This window comes from Ambystoma mexicanum, chromosome 12 (genome assembly GCF_040938575.1).
Source record: "Ambystoma mexicanum isolate Mex_15411 chromosome 12, UKY_AmexF1_1, whole genome shotgun sequence".
Lineage (NCBI taxonomy): Eukaryota > Metazoa > Chordata > Amphibia > Caudata > Ambystomatidae > Ambystoma > Ambystoma mexicanum.
Window position 1 is genome coordinate 681,962,623 of NC_090936.1, and position 13,841 is coordinate 681,976,463.

Sequence of the window (13,841 nt, forward strand, 5' to 3'; positions counted from 1 at the left end):
GCAACTGACTCTCTGGCACTTCTACATCTGTGGTACCTCCAGCACTTACCCCCTCCCTTGTTCCTTCTCTCTCTCTGCACTTGCACCTTCTGAATGCTCACAAGGCCTAGTAGGACCGCCAGGTCTTTGTTCCTCATTGTTATTGTATTTGCCTTTGATTCCCCTGTCTCCCCACCCCTTTGACCAGTGGGTGCTGTGAAACACAATTTCTTGATGTATATGTGTCTTACAAATGCACAATAAATACAAATACTTTACCCAAATAGTTAGAACCATTCTCCTCCACCAGACACCAGATAGGAGGGTGCGTCAGTGGCCAACTTTACATAACGGAAAGTAGTAAATGCCAGTGGAAATGCGGGGGAAGAGACGGGACATAAGTCAGTGGCTTAGAGTGGGTGAAAAACATGCACAAACACAGGTCACCTGCTCAAGGACACACCTGGGTGAAGGTGGATCGGGGAATGTCATCCAAAAGCACAATACTCCCACACCCCCAGTCCTAGAAATGCATGTACCATGCCTACCTGGTGCATTCCCCCCACCAACTGCAGCCCTCTTATGCCACCTTGACCCACTGCACTCTTTTGCACCTTCCACCCCACACACCATGGAACGCCAGTACGGGTGCTCTCTTACCTGGTTGTACTCGTGCTCCTGGTCCATAGGGGACTTCTCAAGGCTGACGAGAAGGTGCTCAAAGTGGCTCCTGCCCAGTGTACTCTGCTCCTCCAGCTTTGGACTGTGATACGCTGAAGCCTCGTTCACTGCAGGAGAGAGAAGGACAAAGGTCAGTGACTTAGAGGAATGGGTGAAACCCCTGAATGCCTCCCCCCAGAAGCCCCAAGGAATGGCTGGTTACATGGGCTGAGATGGAGCAGATAGCATGGGGGGCAGGTTATATTATGGAGAAGGCACAGGTGACATTGGTGAGAAGGGGCAGGTGGCAGGAAGAAGGAGCAGGAGTGTAGGGGAGAAGGGACTGCTGACATGGGGGAATGGGCACATGACATTGAGGGCTGATGGTACAGGTGAGGAAAAAGCTGTTGGCACATGGGGAAGTGGCAGGTAGTGCAAGAGAGAAGGGACTGGACACAGGATATAAGGGGGAGAAGGAATAGGTAACATGGTGGGGGGAGCTAAAACATGGCAAAGAAAAAAGAGGTGACAGGAAAACCAAAAAGAAGTGACAGGTGACAGAGCAGAAGAGGCTGATCACATGGGTGCAAGGAAGGCTTGCACCTGGGAGAAGGGGCAGACCATATGGAAGGAGAAAAGATGGGGAAGGGGCAGGTGACAGGGGGGCATCAGAAGGGGACTCAGCAGCTGCCCCATATTGCCAGTCAGTAGTCTAACAACACAGCAATATAATACTTTAGACATTACTTACATTCTGGGGCTTACAGTGTGCACTTTGCAGCGCTCGTCTTACAAGATGTGTTTGCTGGAGCCTGTCCGGCTGTCACTTCCATTGCAACAAACAAACCACCTCTTGTACCCATGCAGTGGCGTACCAAGCACGGGGCAGCATGGCCTGCCAGTGGCTCTTTCACTAGCCAGACTGGGGGATCTGGGAGCAGGACACCTTTGCCCTTTGGTACCCTCTTTAACAATGAGAGTGCCAAATGGGAAACGAGTCCCACTGGCAGGACAATGAGGGTGCCGAGCTGGAGGCATTGCTGCTCAGCGCCCGCATTGTCCTGGCAGCAGAACACCATTCCCATTCAACGCATTCGTTGTCAATAAGGGTGACGAACGTGAGAAATGTCCCACTGCCAGGATAATGTCCCACGGAGCTGAGGGCAGCAGTGAGGCTCTCCCGAGGTCATGATATGCTGCTGTGAGTCAACAGAGCATCACAATGGGAGCCATTAGGCACTGATGGGAGGGAGGTGCCCCTTAAGAAATGTGAATGGGTGTGATCAGACGCGAGATGGATGCATATATTATGGCATTGATGTGAGCCTAACAAATCCCCATGGGGTTTTTAAGTCATAGTCATTATTTTACAAGGCATGCAGCATTATGTGGCATAATACTGCATGCCTAATGGAATCATGACTATGGCTTTAAAACCCAAGGGGGATGTGTTAGGCTCCCTTTAATGCTATTGTGACTTTACATGCAGGATGGGGAGAAAGTCATAGGGCCTCATTACGACCCTGGCGGTAAGGGGTTAACGCCAGCGTTAGCTGCGCCGACCCCTTACCGCCAATTACGAGGTCCCTTAGCGCCATGGCGCTTTTAACACCTGCTTTTAGCAGGTGTTAAAATCCATGGCGCTAAGGGACCATGGAGTTAATTACGCCACCGTAATTTACGGTGGCGTAATTAACGCCTTCCCCACTCCCATTATGCCCTATGGGGCAAAAATGGGAATGGGGAAGGGTAAATGGGGATTGGGGACTTACCGCCCCGCCAAGGTCGGAATGGGGCGGTAAATCCGCCAACCACCATGGCGTAAACGTAGTTTACACCATGGTGGTAAAGTCACGGCCCAGGCGGTAACTTACCGCCTGGGTCGTAATGAGGCCCATAATCTCATTGCCCAATGTATTTCTATGACAATGTATATAGTGCAAAGTGCGTTTAATATGAAAGGCTAGTTTATTGTGAAATGTGGTGTGCTTCCAAGGCATTGCAATAATTTAAGTATTATTTATGATATGATATGGCATTTATAACGCGCCTATACACAAGTGTTTCAAAGCGTGACGAGGCAAGGGAGGGGAACAGAGGGAAGACGAGACAGCAATCTTACTAGGCCAGGTGGCATTGAGATCGCGCAAGTGCAGGGGAGGTGGGGAAGGGGAGAAGTACAAGAGGGGAGTGAGAGGGGAAGTGCAGTACATAGGATAACTGTTATAAATATGAAAAATAAATAGGAAGTGCCATCAGCTGGTGGCAGGTGCAAAGGTAAGTGCAGACGTCAGGTGTCAAGTGCTGACAGGGCGCAGTGGAATGCAGAACAGCCCCAGAGTGCAAGGGTTGCCGGGGGGCAGTGCAGGTGTGTGTGCGACTGGCAGGGAGGGGACCTGGGCCTGAGAAAAGAGGGTAGCCAGTTAACCAGTCCAGTTTCAGTAACGGCCAGGGGTTCAACAGTGAAGAGGAGGAGAGAAAGCAGAGGCAAAGAGGAAGGTCTTGAGGTGCTTCCGGAACTGGAGATGCTTGTCCTCAATTTTCAGAGAGGCAGGTAGGCTGTTCCAGAGGAAGGCCCCAGCCGAAGAAACAAAGAAACAGATCTACCACCAACTCGTTGCTTGGAGAAGCGACTGACCGTGAGGGAGTTGGAGGTGGATGAGCGAAGAGCTCGAGTATTGAGGGCCCTCAAGCACCTGAAATGCATTGGATCAAATTGATAAAATTGTGCTATACACATGACAAGTACAATACAATGCAAAGCATAACCTTAATAAATATCTATTTCAACTAAACCTGAGAAGGTATGTTCAGTTGCTTAAATTGCCCACATCTCGGTTTCACCATTTAATCAAAATGTGTGATCCTGGGCAAATCATTTGATCGCAGTGTATTTTATCTACAGCTCTATAAGCGATTCACTTCATAGCTTATGCTAATACGTCGTGCCATCATAAAAAACCCTAATGACTATAGAGTTGTTTCATACATAATAATAGTGCAATATATTTTGTACCACAGTTATTTGCCACTTGACGTAACTATGGCAACTTTTTCTGAAGTCATGTTCATGGTGCCTCCAGGTATCACAGACTGATGATGCTCCTTGCAAAGGATTTTTCTGCAAAGCTACCTGTGTTAGTGCACTCCATATGCATATTAGGAGGTTTGTATATATTTTGCCCCACAGAGCTCTAATAAATGAGATTTCTGCATCAGTAACCATCCTGCAGTTTATATGTTAAAATTCAATCTGCCACTAATGTTACCAAAAAGGTTGATTGGGTGGGTGCAAATGACACCGTATGGAATCGCACGCATTGCATTTTGGGGGGAAAGTAGCACGGTTTTTTCATGGCTCACCTCCCCTCACCCCTCACTGCGCTTGCAATGGTGGATACTCCCCCCTCTTCTGACTGCACAATTATCTGTTCCATACTAGCTTGCATGACGACATTTGGTTTCCAAGGGCTATGTAAAGTGTGTGCACATTTATACAATACTTCCACTATAGCATTTGCACTGGTGTTTTGCACACAAAACCTCGTCTGGGGCGCATGCACACTTTACAAAGATTGACCGAAGGTGAGGCGTAGGTACATGGAGAGTTTTGCTGAGGCTACTAGGACGCTGGGAATGAGTACATGTGTCCAGGTAGCTGTCATTTGCCCATCCGCCCCACCGAAGCACTGGTACTCATTTCATTAACATTAACCTCCCATGGGTAAGGACACTCACAGAGCTGAGCCACAGGTGCGTTATACACTGAGCTACCTGACCACCCGGCCATGACATCAAGAAGCATACCCATGCATCGACATCCAATGCAGGTGTAAAATAAAACCGTAATAGATAGTAAAAAGCTGAATATTATCCAGGACTTTTAAATCTTTCCCTGATTATGTACTCAAGTGGGTGTCCAGCCAAGAAGACAGTGTGCCTCTCTACACGTGTACCCAAAGATAGGCCCCCGTTTTGTATGACACACATCACCCTTTATGTTATCTAAATTCACTGTTGAAAGTTAAATAAATGTTCTCACATTTCTGTATCATGATTTAAGCAATAAAACTGCTGTATGACGATCAGAAACCACTGCAGACCTGCAATTGCAGCAGATTACAGCAGGCATGAAGCCTGTCATGTGGCACCGTTTCTAGCGGCTCCCTAAATTTACCCAAAATACGAGAGGATAGACTGCATAATGCACAGGCAAACATACATGACGTACACTTGGCGGAACCATGCAAAGCACACACAAAACAGCATGTACTAAGAGTGCACATGTATGTAAAGTGCACACGTAGCAGCTAGCTCATTCAGACAATGTACGTTTGCACACACATGACCCAGATCACCCAATTCAAGTAAAGGCCTGTATTCACAGTGGACAGTCTGAAGGGGAGAAGTTCTTACCACAAAGGAGACCAGGAGAGTTTTTTCGCGAGCCAGGCCCCTCACAGCAGACCCTGAGGACGTCCTGCTGCATGCGATCCATGTCCTTCACAGCAGATTCGGAGGTCCTACGAGCCAGGACCCTCACAGCAGATCCTGAGGTCCTGCTGCACAATGTGTGCACTCTGTGCCGCAGGCTGGGCTGCAGGCAGGGCACGTGCGGTTTCAATCTGGTGCCCCCAGCCGAGGAGGCCCTGCGCAGCGGCGGGCTCGGCCCAGCCCAGCTGCTGGGAAGGAAAAAAAAAATGACGGTGCCTCTGCAGGGCACGTGACGTGTGGTTCCAATCTGGTGCCCAGCCAGCCCAGGGGGCCCTGCGCAGGCGCGGGCCCAGCCCAGATGCTGGAGACAAAAAAATGATGGTGCCTCTGCCTCGGTCAGTGGTGGCAGCCAATTCAAGGCAAACCACCCAGGCGGAGCGGAGGGAAATCACAAGACACAGTGTAACACATGTATCCTTCCGCTCAAAAAGAGGCCCTACAGGCCAGAGGCCTACCGGGGGATGTCCCGGTGTCCCGGTGGGGCAGTCCAGCCCTGTTTGCAGATGTCTCAGATGCCATGTCCATGATCGTCAGGAATGCACTGATTGATCTAGATTTAACCCAGCATATTGCCTTGCCCACCCAAAATAAAGGGAGAATATTAGTCTGGGTTCTCACCCAGAACATTACCATCAGGAACATAGCAAATAGGCAATGTCCATGGTCCGATCATCATCTGTTGGAATGGAACATGTCCATACCAACCCCTCTCAAAATCAGACACGAAAAATGCTTTGTTTCTTATAGGAACCTTCGCAAGATTATTCCATCTGCTCTTGAACCTTTCATTTCCCCTGTTATTTAGAATCTGCCTAACTTACACTCTGCTGAAGATCTAGCAATTGCTTATCGAATCACACTGGAAAAGGCTGTTAACAGCATGGCTCCCATGAAATCACTCCTGCAAACAAAACAGCCAGATAAGAAGTGGTACTCAGTTGATTTTAAAAACCTGAAGAAAATCAAGAACAAAGCTTTGAAAATCTGAATCAATTGGGGATAACACTATCTACTTCGAGCTGCCAAGATGTATAAACTAGCCATACTTGAAGCTAATAAAAAATTCTATGACCAAATAATTCTGGGAGCTGACTCTAGCACCAAGGAGCTTTTTAGAATTCTTAAAGTGATAGAGGATCCTTGCCTCCGTCCTCCACAGATTGTTAAAGATGCTAAGTGGTGCACAACCATTCAGGACGCACTAACAGACAAAATCAAAAACATTCAGGTAAAGACGTGAATTGAAGGCAGTACGGGAGACAGTGGTCAGGTTAATAGAGAACCCTTGACCACTAATATCACCTGTCCTGAATACAACTTCGATCCTGTATCGAAACATGACCTCGCTGAGATCCTAACAAAGCTTTAGCCTACTAAATGTAAAGGGGACATTTTCCCCGCTATTGCAGGCAAGTCTTGTGCTCCGCAGCAACTCCCCCATATCACTAATTTTGTAAATGCCTCCTTCAGGGAAAATTGCATCCCGAATTACATTAAACAGGTGTGGATCTCCCCTCTGATCAAAAAACCCTCCTTGGATCCTAGCCTACCAGGTAATTATTGTCCCATTGCCAACGTGCCATATTTACTTAAAATACTTGACAAGGTAGCGCAGACACAGATCTAAGAGTTTCTTTCGGAACATGACATCCTAGGCAGAAACAATACGGTTTCAGACGGTCCATAGCACTAACTCTACCTTACTTGATCTGAAAAAATAACATCTTCAAAATCATGGAGAAAGGGAAAACATCCATGCGTGTGCTGCTAGATCTATCTGCAGCCTTTGATTTGGTGGATCATAGCATACTGGCGGATAGACTAAGTAGCACTTCTCTCCTTCAGCAACAGCCTGGCAGAAATGTTTTCTCTCAGATCGTAAGGCTAGGGCTTTCTTTAACGATGCTACGGCAGAGCACTATGTGGTCACATGTGGGGTTCCGCAGGGGTTGTGCATGTCACCTACACTCTTTAACATCTTTATGCTCCCTCTGTTTGATCAATTCAATGAAGCTGGCATTATATATGCCAACTATGCAGACAACACGCAATCCCTTGCGCCTCTTACAGGGAACTATGCCAACAACTCTATGACTCTGAATTCTGTTTACAACTGTTTTCAATGTTGGATGAGAGATAATAAGCTTGCGCTCAACTATGCCAAAACAGAGCTGATAATCCTAGGTATCACTGCTCAATTGCACAAAATGAGCTCTGAATATCAGTCATTCAAAGTGGCAGGGTGCCCCATAAAAACCCAGTCTAAGGTCAAGACACTAGCGGTCTTCCTAGACCAAGAACTTACCATGAAGGCCCAAGTCAATAGCCTTGAATCTAGCACGGTGCATCCCTTTTTGAACACGTCCAGCTGTGCTACCATCGCATGGTCTATTATAGGGGCTAAATTGGACTGTTGCTGAAGTCTTTTGATAGGTATCACCAAGGGGAATCTGACTCACCGGCAGGTGATCCAAAATAATGCTGTGCATGTTGTGGAATGCCTTCAAAGATCAGATCATGGATCTGACTATTTCTCCTAAAACACAGTTCAACCTAACAGTCTGAGTATTTTCCTGCCAATGTGTGGACTGGAACCTGCTATCTTGCTGTTTATATACCCATGTTCTAACCTCTGACTCACGGGGTGTCGCTTCAAAAAACATGTCTTTGTATTATGACATAGGAGTTCTACATTGGATCTGGCAATGCCGGTTGGTACAAACAAAGGTGCTGCTCTCTATTGCTGAGCCATTTGTAATGGAAATAAAGATAAAACAATAACCTTATAACAGTAAAAAAAAAAAAGTTACCTATTTCATCCTAACACAGAAGCCAACCAATCAGTTTGAGTATTTTTATGCAAACAAACAAGGGGACTTAAATCCCATAATCTTAAGTCTGCACCAATGAGCAACCCTTTGAAAAGCCTGGGTCTGTGCATTATGATATGGGGTCAAAGGTAAAATGGCTGAAGGTGCATCTGGGAAATACTAATGTCGGTTGGAATAAACAAATGTGCTGCTCTCTCTCTGAGCCATTTGTAATTGAAATAAACATAAAACTATGGGCCTCATTACAAGGAAGGCGGTAAGGGTTAACGGTCACCGGTAAGGGTACCGGTGACCGTTAACCCTTACCGCCTTACTACGAGGTCCCTTTGCTGGACCCGACCTTAACGGCTGGTGTAGACCAGCCGTTAAAGTTGGGACCCGCAAAGGGACCTTGGTGCTAATTACGGTACCCGCAATTTGCGGTACCGTAATTAGCTCCTTCCCCATTCCCATTATGCCCTATGGTGCAAAAATGGGAATGGGGAAGGGCCATGGAGAAAGGGGGAATTACTGCCGCCAACCTTGGAATGGGGGGGTAATTCCCCTTTCCTCCATGATGGTACCGGTATGGTACCAGCGGCAACCATGGTGCTAATATCACTATGGTTTACCGCCTCCTGTGTAATGAGGCCCAATATTTTTTTAACAGTACAAAATTGTACCCATTTTCTCCCAGCAGACAGCTCAACTTAATCAGTTTGAGTATTTTCAAGTGAACGAGGGGACAGCAACCTGCAACCTTGCCACTCTGATTTCATGCTCTAACCTCTGATTCTGATAGTTCTCTGAAGTCAATGATTCCTCTGATAGGTACTTTCTATACTTGCACCCTACTTGACTCAGGATTAACCCTGCCCCAGTTCCCCATCCTATAGTTCATGTGCTTCCTTTCCCCCCTTTGTGTTGCCCAGGTGCTGTCCTCATCTGTACTCCTTTTGTAATTGGCTGTGTGACTTCCTCTCCTGGCAGGCACTGTGGGTTTAAAGACCCCATATGCTATTTTGAATTTGTGCAAAAGTGATGCTGATGTCACGTGGCTCTACACAGTGAGTGAAGCTATGCTTTGGTGAATTATGCTGTGGCGGGTATTTTGACTGAGCTGTGCAAGCAGTGAAGATGGTATTTTCAGGGCCTGGGCAAGTACCCAGGACATCTTGTCCACCCTCTCTTCCACTCCCGCCCCTTTCCCCTCTCCGTCTGTACTCACTGACCCTCCTCCAGCCATCCCCCCTCCCTCCTTCTCTTCCTTTCCTTTTTTCTCCCCTGATGAGGTCGCTAGACAAGTCCGATCTATGAAAGCCTCGTCAAAACAGATTCATCCCATTCCTCTAAAACTATCAAGGACCACATTGATACCCTCGCTCCGGCCCTTGACGATTTCTGCAACCACTCCTTTGCCTCAGAATCCTTACCCTCCCCTCTTAAGCACTCCCTTGTGCATCCTCTCCTCAAGTAACCCACAGCTGATCCCTCCTGTCCCACCAACTGTCGCCCAATTTCCATTACCCCCTTCTTGGGCAAACTCCTTGAAAAGCTGGCCATCTCTCAGCTAATCCTTCATTCTGACTCTGTTGGCTGTCTCCATGACCATCAGTCTGGCTTTAGATCCGGGCAGAAGCACGGAAACTGCTCTCCTGAACATCCGTGAAGATCTGCTTTCCAACCTTGATTCTAGCATTCCCTCTGTCCTCATCCTACTCGATCTCTTCTCTGCCTTCGACACGGTCAACCATAACATCCTGCTCAACCGTCTCCGTGATAACCTGGGCATCACTGATCAGGCTCTGGCTTGGCTGACCTCTTTCTTCTCTGATCGACCCTTCCAGGTCCAACTTGGGTCCTTCCTATCATCTATCTTCCTCTCCACCTGTGGTGTTCCCCAGGGGTCTAACCTCTCACCGTGGCTTTTCAACCAATACCTAGCAACTCTCGCCCACTGTATTGCCATTTTCTGCTCAAACGTCCAGTGCTACGCAGATGACACTCAGCTCATTTTCAGGCTGCCCTTGGCCACCTCCTCCACCTCTCTCATCACTGATTGCGTAACTTCCATTCAAGATTGGTGTGCTGTCAACGATCTCTGTCTGAATGCCAGCAAGACTGAGATCCTCGTCATCAGCACAAAATCACCTTCCTTTCCCCTCACTCTCTGGCCGGCCTCCCTTGGCCCTCCTCCTATCCCCACCTGCGAGGCCAAGAACCTTGGTGTCACCTTTGATTCCACACTCTCCTTCTCCGCCCACATCGCTGATGTATCAAAAAAGTCAAACTTCCTACTGCACCTCCTCAGAGGTACTCTTCCTTTCCTCTCATTTCCCGAGAAGCTCACTGTCTCCCAAGCTCTGGTTCTCTCTAAGTTGGACTATTGCAACAGCCTCTTTCTTAATTTACCTACCTCTACTCTCCGCCCTTTGCAACTTATCCAGAACAGGACTGCGAGACTTGTCCTTGGCCTCAAGCCCTGGGATCGTATCTCTCCAGCTCTGAAATCTCTCCATTGGTTCCCAGTGGATGCAAGGATTAAATTCAAAACTCTCTGCATTGTCCACAAGGCTTTCTGGGGCCTGGGTCCAACATACCTTCAGCTATCCATCTGCAAATACCTCCCATCTCGGGCACTCCGCTCCTCTACCTCTAACTCCCTCAGGGTCAGTCGTTTCTCAAAGAAACAAGCTGGGGGTAGATCTCTGTCTTCGTCTGGGGCCTCCCTCTGGAACAGCCTCCCTGCCACTCTAAAACTTGAGGAGAACCATCTCCGGTTCCGGAAGAACCTCAAGACCTTCCTCTTTGCTTCTGCCTTTGCCCCCTCTCTCCCCTGCTGACTCTACTCTCCCTCGGCACCATGCACCTAGCCACCCTCTTTCCTCTGGGCCCAGGTACCTGCTCCTCTTGCCACCCGCACGCACTGCCTCCGGGCCACCCCTTGCACTGGGGTCTGTATCCGTACCCATACAGCCCCCACCCCTTTGTTTTGTTCTTCCTGTACTTATCAGACCTACCCAGCCTGCTGCCTTGAACCCAGCACTGCCACTTGCTGGCTGCACTCCCCCTGTTTGTTGACTTTTTATTTATTAATTTATGTATTATTATTTATGTTTTTTTTCCTCCTTTTGTTCCCCCTTCCATGCACTTCTCCCTCTCCCCCTCTACCATGCACATGCGCGTTCTCAATGCCACTGGGCCTAGTAAGATCGTTGTTTTTGTTTCTCCTCTGTTCCCCTTCCCTTGCCTTGTCGCGCTCTGAAACACTTGTGTATGAGCGCAATAGAAATAAAATATCAATATCAATACTGGGTATAGCATAATGCAGTTCAATTATCTGCACTACAGTGGACTCCAGAATGACCATCTCCCTCCCCCTGCATGGTAGTGGAGAGTAGGCTTGGAGTTTGCCATGAGATTGGGAAGAGTCAGGAGGCTCTATATTGGTCACATGTACATATTATTGGGGCAGTATCTTTCTAACTTGGATATGGACACCTGGAATGTAGTGGCAAGAGATCTCTGGTCCTTCCCCTGTCTTTCTCTGGGAGTTCTACAGGAAGTGCCACACCTACCCTGGTTTCCAAGAGGGGCAAGATGTTGGGCAGTGGAGAGGGTCTCCGAGGGATTCCTGTGCACCTCTGGGTTATGCATCACAATGCTTGTGGGCATTTCAGGCCCTCAGTCCTCCTTAACCCTGTAGGTGATCCAGTCAGTGTGGCTTTATCAGACTGCCAACAATTCGAAGCATGCATGGAGAAATACGTACTGGTAGGAGTATGTCAAAGTAATACTGCAACAAGTGAAGAGGAACCATTTGTTGGTAGGTGCATGTTAAGGTATTTTCCAAAACGGTCATTCAATTTCTGGACCATGCTTTTAGCCTGTTAAACAATGTCTGGGTTGTTAGGACTACATTTCATAATCTGTCCCTCCTATGAATCTTCACACTCAATCCTTTTTAGTCTAGCACTACGTTCCTGAATCACATTTGTCGTCATGCTACATAAGGGACTTTGCTCTCCTTCAATTCTTCGACTGTCAATGGGTTCAAAAACACATGTACCAGCAGACAACTCACCATGTTGCTTCACTATCTTGCTTTTACGTAGACTGTGTCTGTTTTTTTGCACTTGGGTTCCCACTTAGATGTTATAATGATTATGTGTTTGTCCTGTAGACCTCAGATGCATGTAATATCTTTGGACACATTTCCCAGTGCAGCACTGAGTATGTCCTCTGCCTGTTTATTTTTCAGAATCTCTTGCTACATTTCCCAGCATGCAACTATGATTAATCTGTATTTGATTAGTTTGTCTTAGACCTTTGTTGAGACTTTCTACCACACTTCCCAGCATGCAATTCAAATGACTTCTGTGGTTTAGACTTGCTGATGATGAAGGTTTTTTGTCTACCCTTGCAAATGACTATTCACTAGCTGATAACTCTTAGACTGTTGCTGGGTCTTTTGGACCACTCTTCCTTCTGTGCAACTCAAATGACTAATACAAATGACTAATACATCTTCTAATCCCACCTCGACTGTTGCAGTCCTTGCAACCATAATTTCCTACCTGGATCACTATTCACTCCATTTCTCTCAACGAGACACTTGATTCAAACCCCCCCAACTTGGGGTCAGCCCTATTTGGCATTTTACTCCCCGCTTCCCTTTGGAAATGTTGCCTTTTGCCCAAGTTCTACTATCAGTAGTGTCATGGTGACCCGACTCTTGGTGTCCCCTTTTTCCCTCCATCTTGCTTTCCAAAACAATGAACCCAGACTGGTGGTAGAACCAGGGACAGAATTCTTGTCTGGTAACTCTTTGACTAGCAATGATTTCAGTTCGTTCTTGAACTGCACATTTTAACCCACGATTTTCATTTGTCTGAAATTGCACTTGCTCTAATCTAATTCCTAGATTTACTATGGAATGGAGGGATTTACTCTGACAGGCCATCATATTAAAGGGTTATGTTTTTCGACCAATTCTTCCGAGGTTTGGTTAAAGATTTCTATTAGGTAATTTAAGTTGGTGGTGGCAGGGAAGTTGGACACGCTGATTTCTAAAGCTCCACTGGGATGATTTTGAAGGTGTGATTTGTGGAAATGGAGACGGGGGTGCCCTGTCCTTTAAGGGTGGCATGGTTGTGTGATAAGGTGAAAGGGATTACAGTATGGTTTGTCCAGTTAAATGGGATTGGGGCAAAGCATTTGTTGATGGATTTGGAAAGAGAACAAAGTTAAGGATATTTCCCCTGATATGAGTATGTTTTTCCACTTTATTGGGCTGTGCTAGACTGAGTGAAACCTTTCATCACAAAGAATTGAATCTTCTGATTTTGGGCGACATAAATAACAATTATGAGTTGATATGCAAGCTAGACAGCATTGAAAGAGCAGCCACATACTGAAATTGGGAAGGTGTGACAGCCATGAATTATATGAAAAGTGAATTTCATTTGATTCAGGAAAACATGGCCACCTTCAAAGAAATAAGCCAGCAGTTTTACTCATATTCAGCAAATATAGGTTCACTGAATCTATCTTCGCACAACGCAGGTCACCAAACCCACAGTTCTGCGACAGCCTCAGCGAAGCCAACACAAGTCTGGCAAAAGTGTTAGCCACTTTCTGTGCCCTGCGTTCACTGAGCAAATTCAGGAAGTGGAGCGCAGTGTGGCGAGGATGAACAGGCAAGGAGCTCATGTTGGGTGGGATAAGCAACAAGGATGACGGGCATGAGGGGATATGGTGGGAATTGGGGTGAGGGGGCATAAAGTCAGATCGGTCCTGGTGTGAGGGGCATGGTGTGGGTTAGGTTTCAGTGTGGGTGGCGTGAGGGCAGAGCCCATCCTTGAACATACAGGTTGGTGGAGGATGCGAGTGGAGAGG

General features: G+C 47.3%; 1 protein-coding gene and 1 long non-coding RNA gene across 2 annotated transcripts in view; one reads left to right on the forward strand and one right to left on the reverse strand.

Annotated features, from left to right (window-relative positions):
- LOC138513999 (uncharacterized) overlaps positions 1–728 on the reverse strand; it is a 46,120-nt gene extending 45,392 nt beyond the window's left edge. The window contains exon 1 of the long non-coding RNA XR_011281860.1: positions 640–728. This is a non-coding gene — a long non-coding RNA (uncharacterized lncRNA). The remainder of the gene's footprint in view (positions 1–639) is intronic.
- Positions 1–13,841, forward strand: part of LOC138513998 (lysosomal alpha-glucosidase-like) — a 1,078,298-nt gene that overhangs the window by 389,865 nt on the left and 674,592 nt on the right. The window lies entirely within an intron of this gene.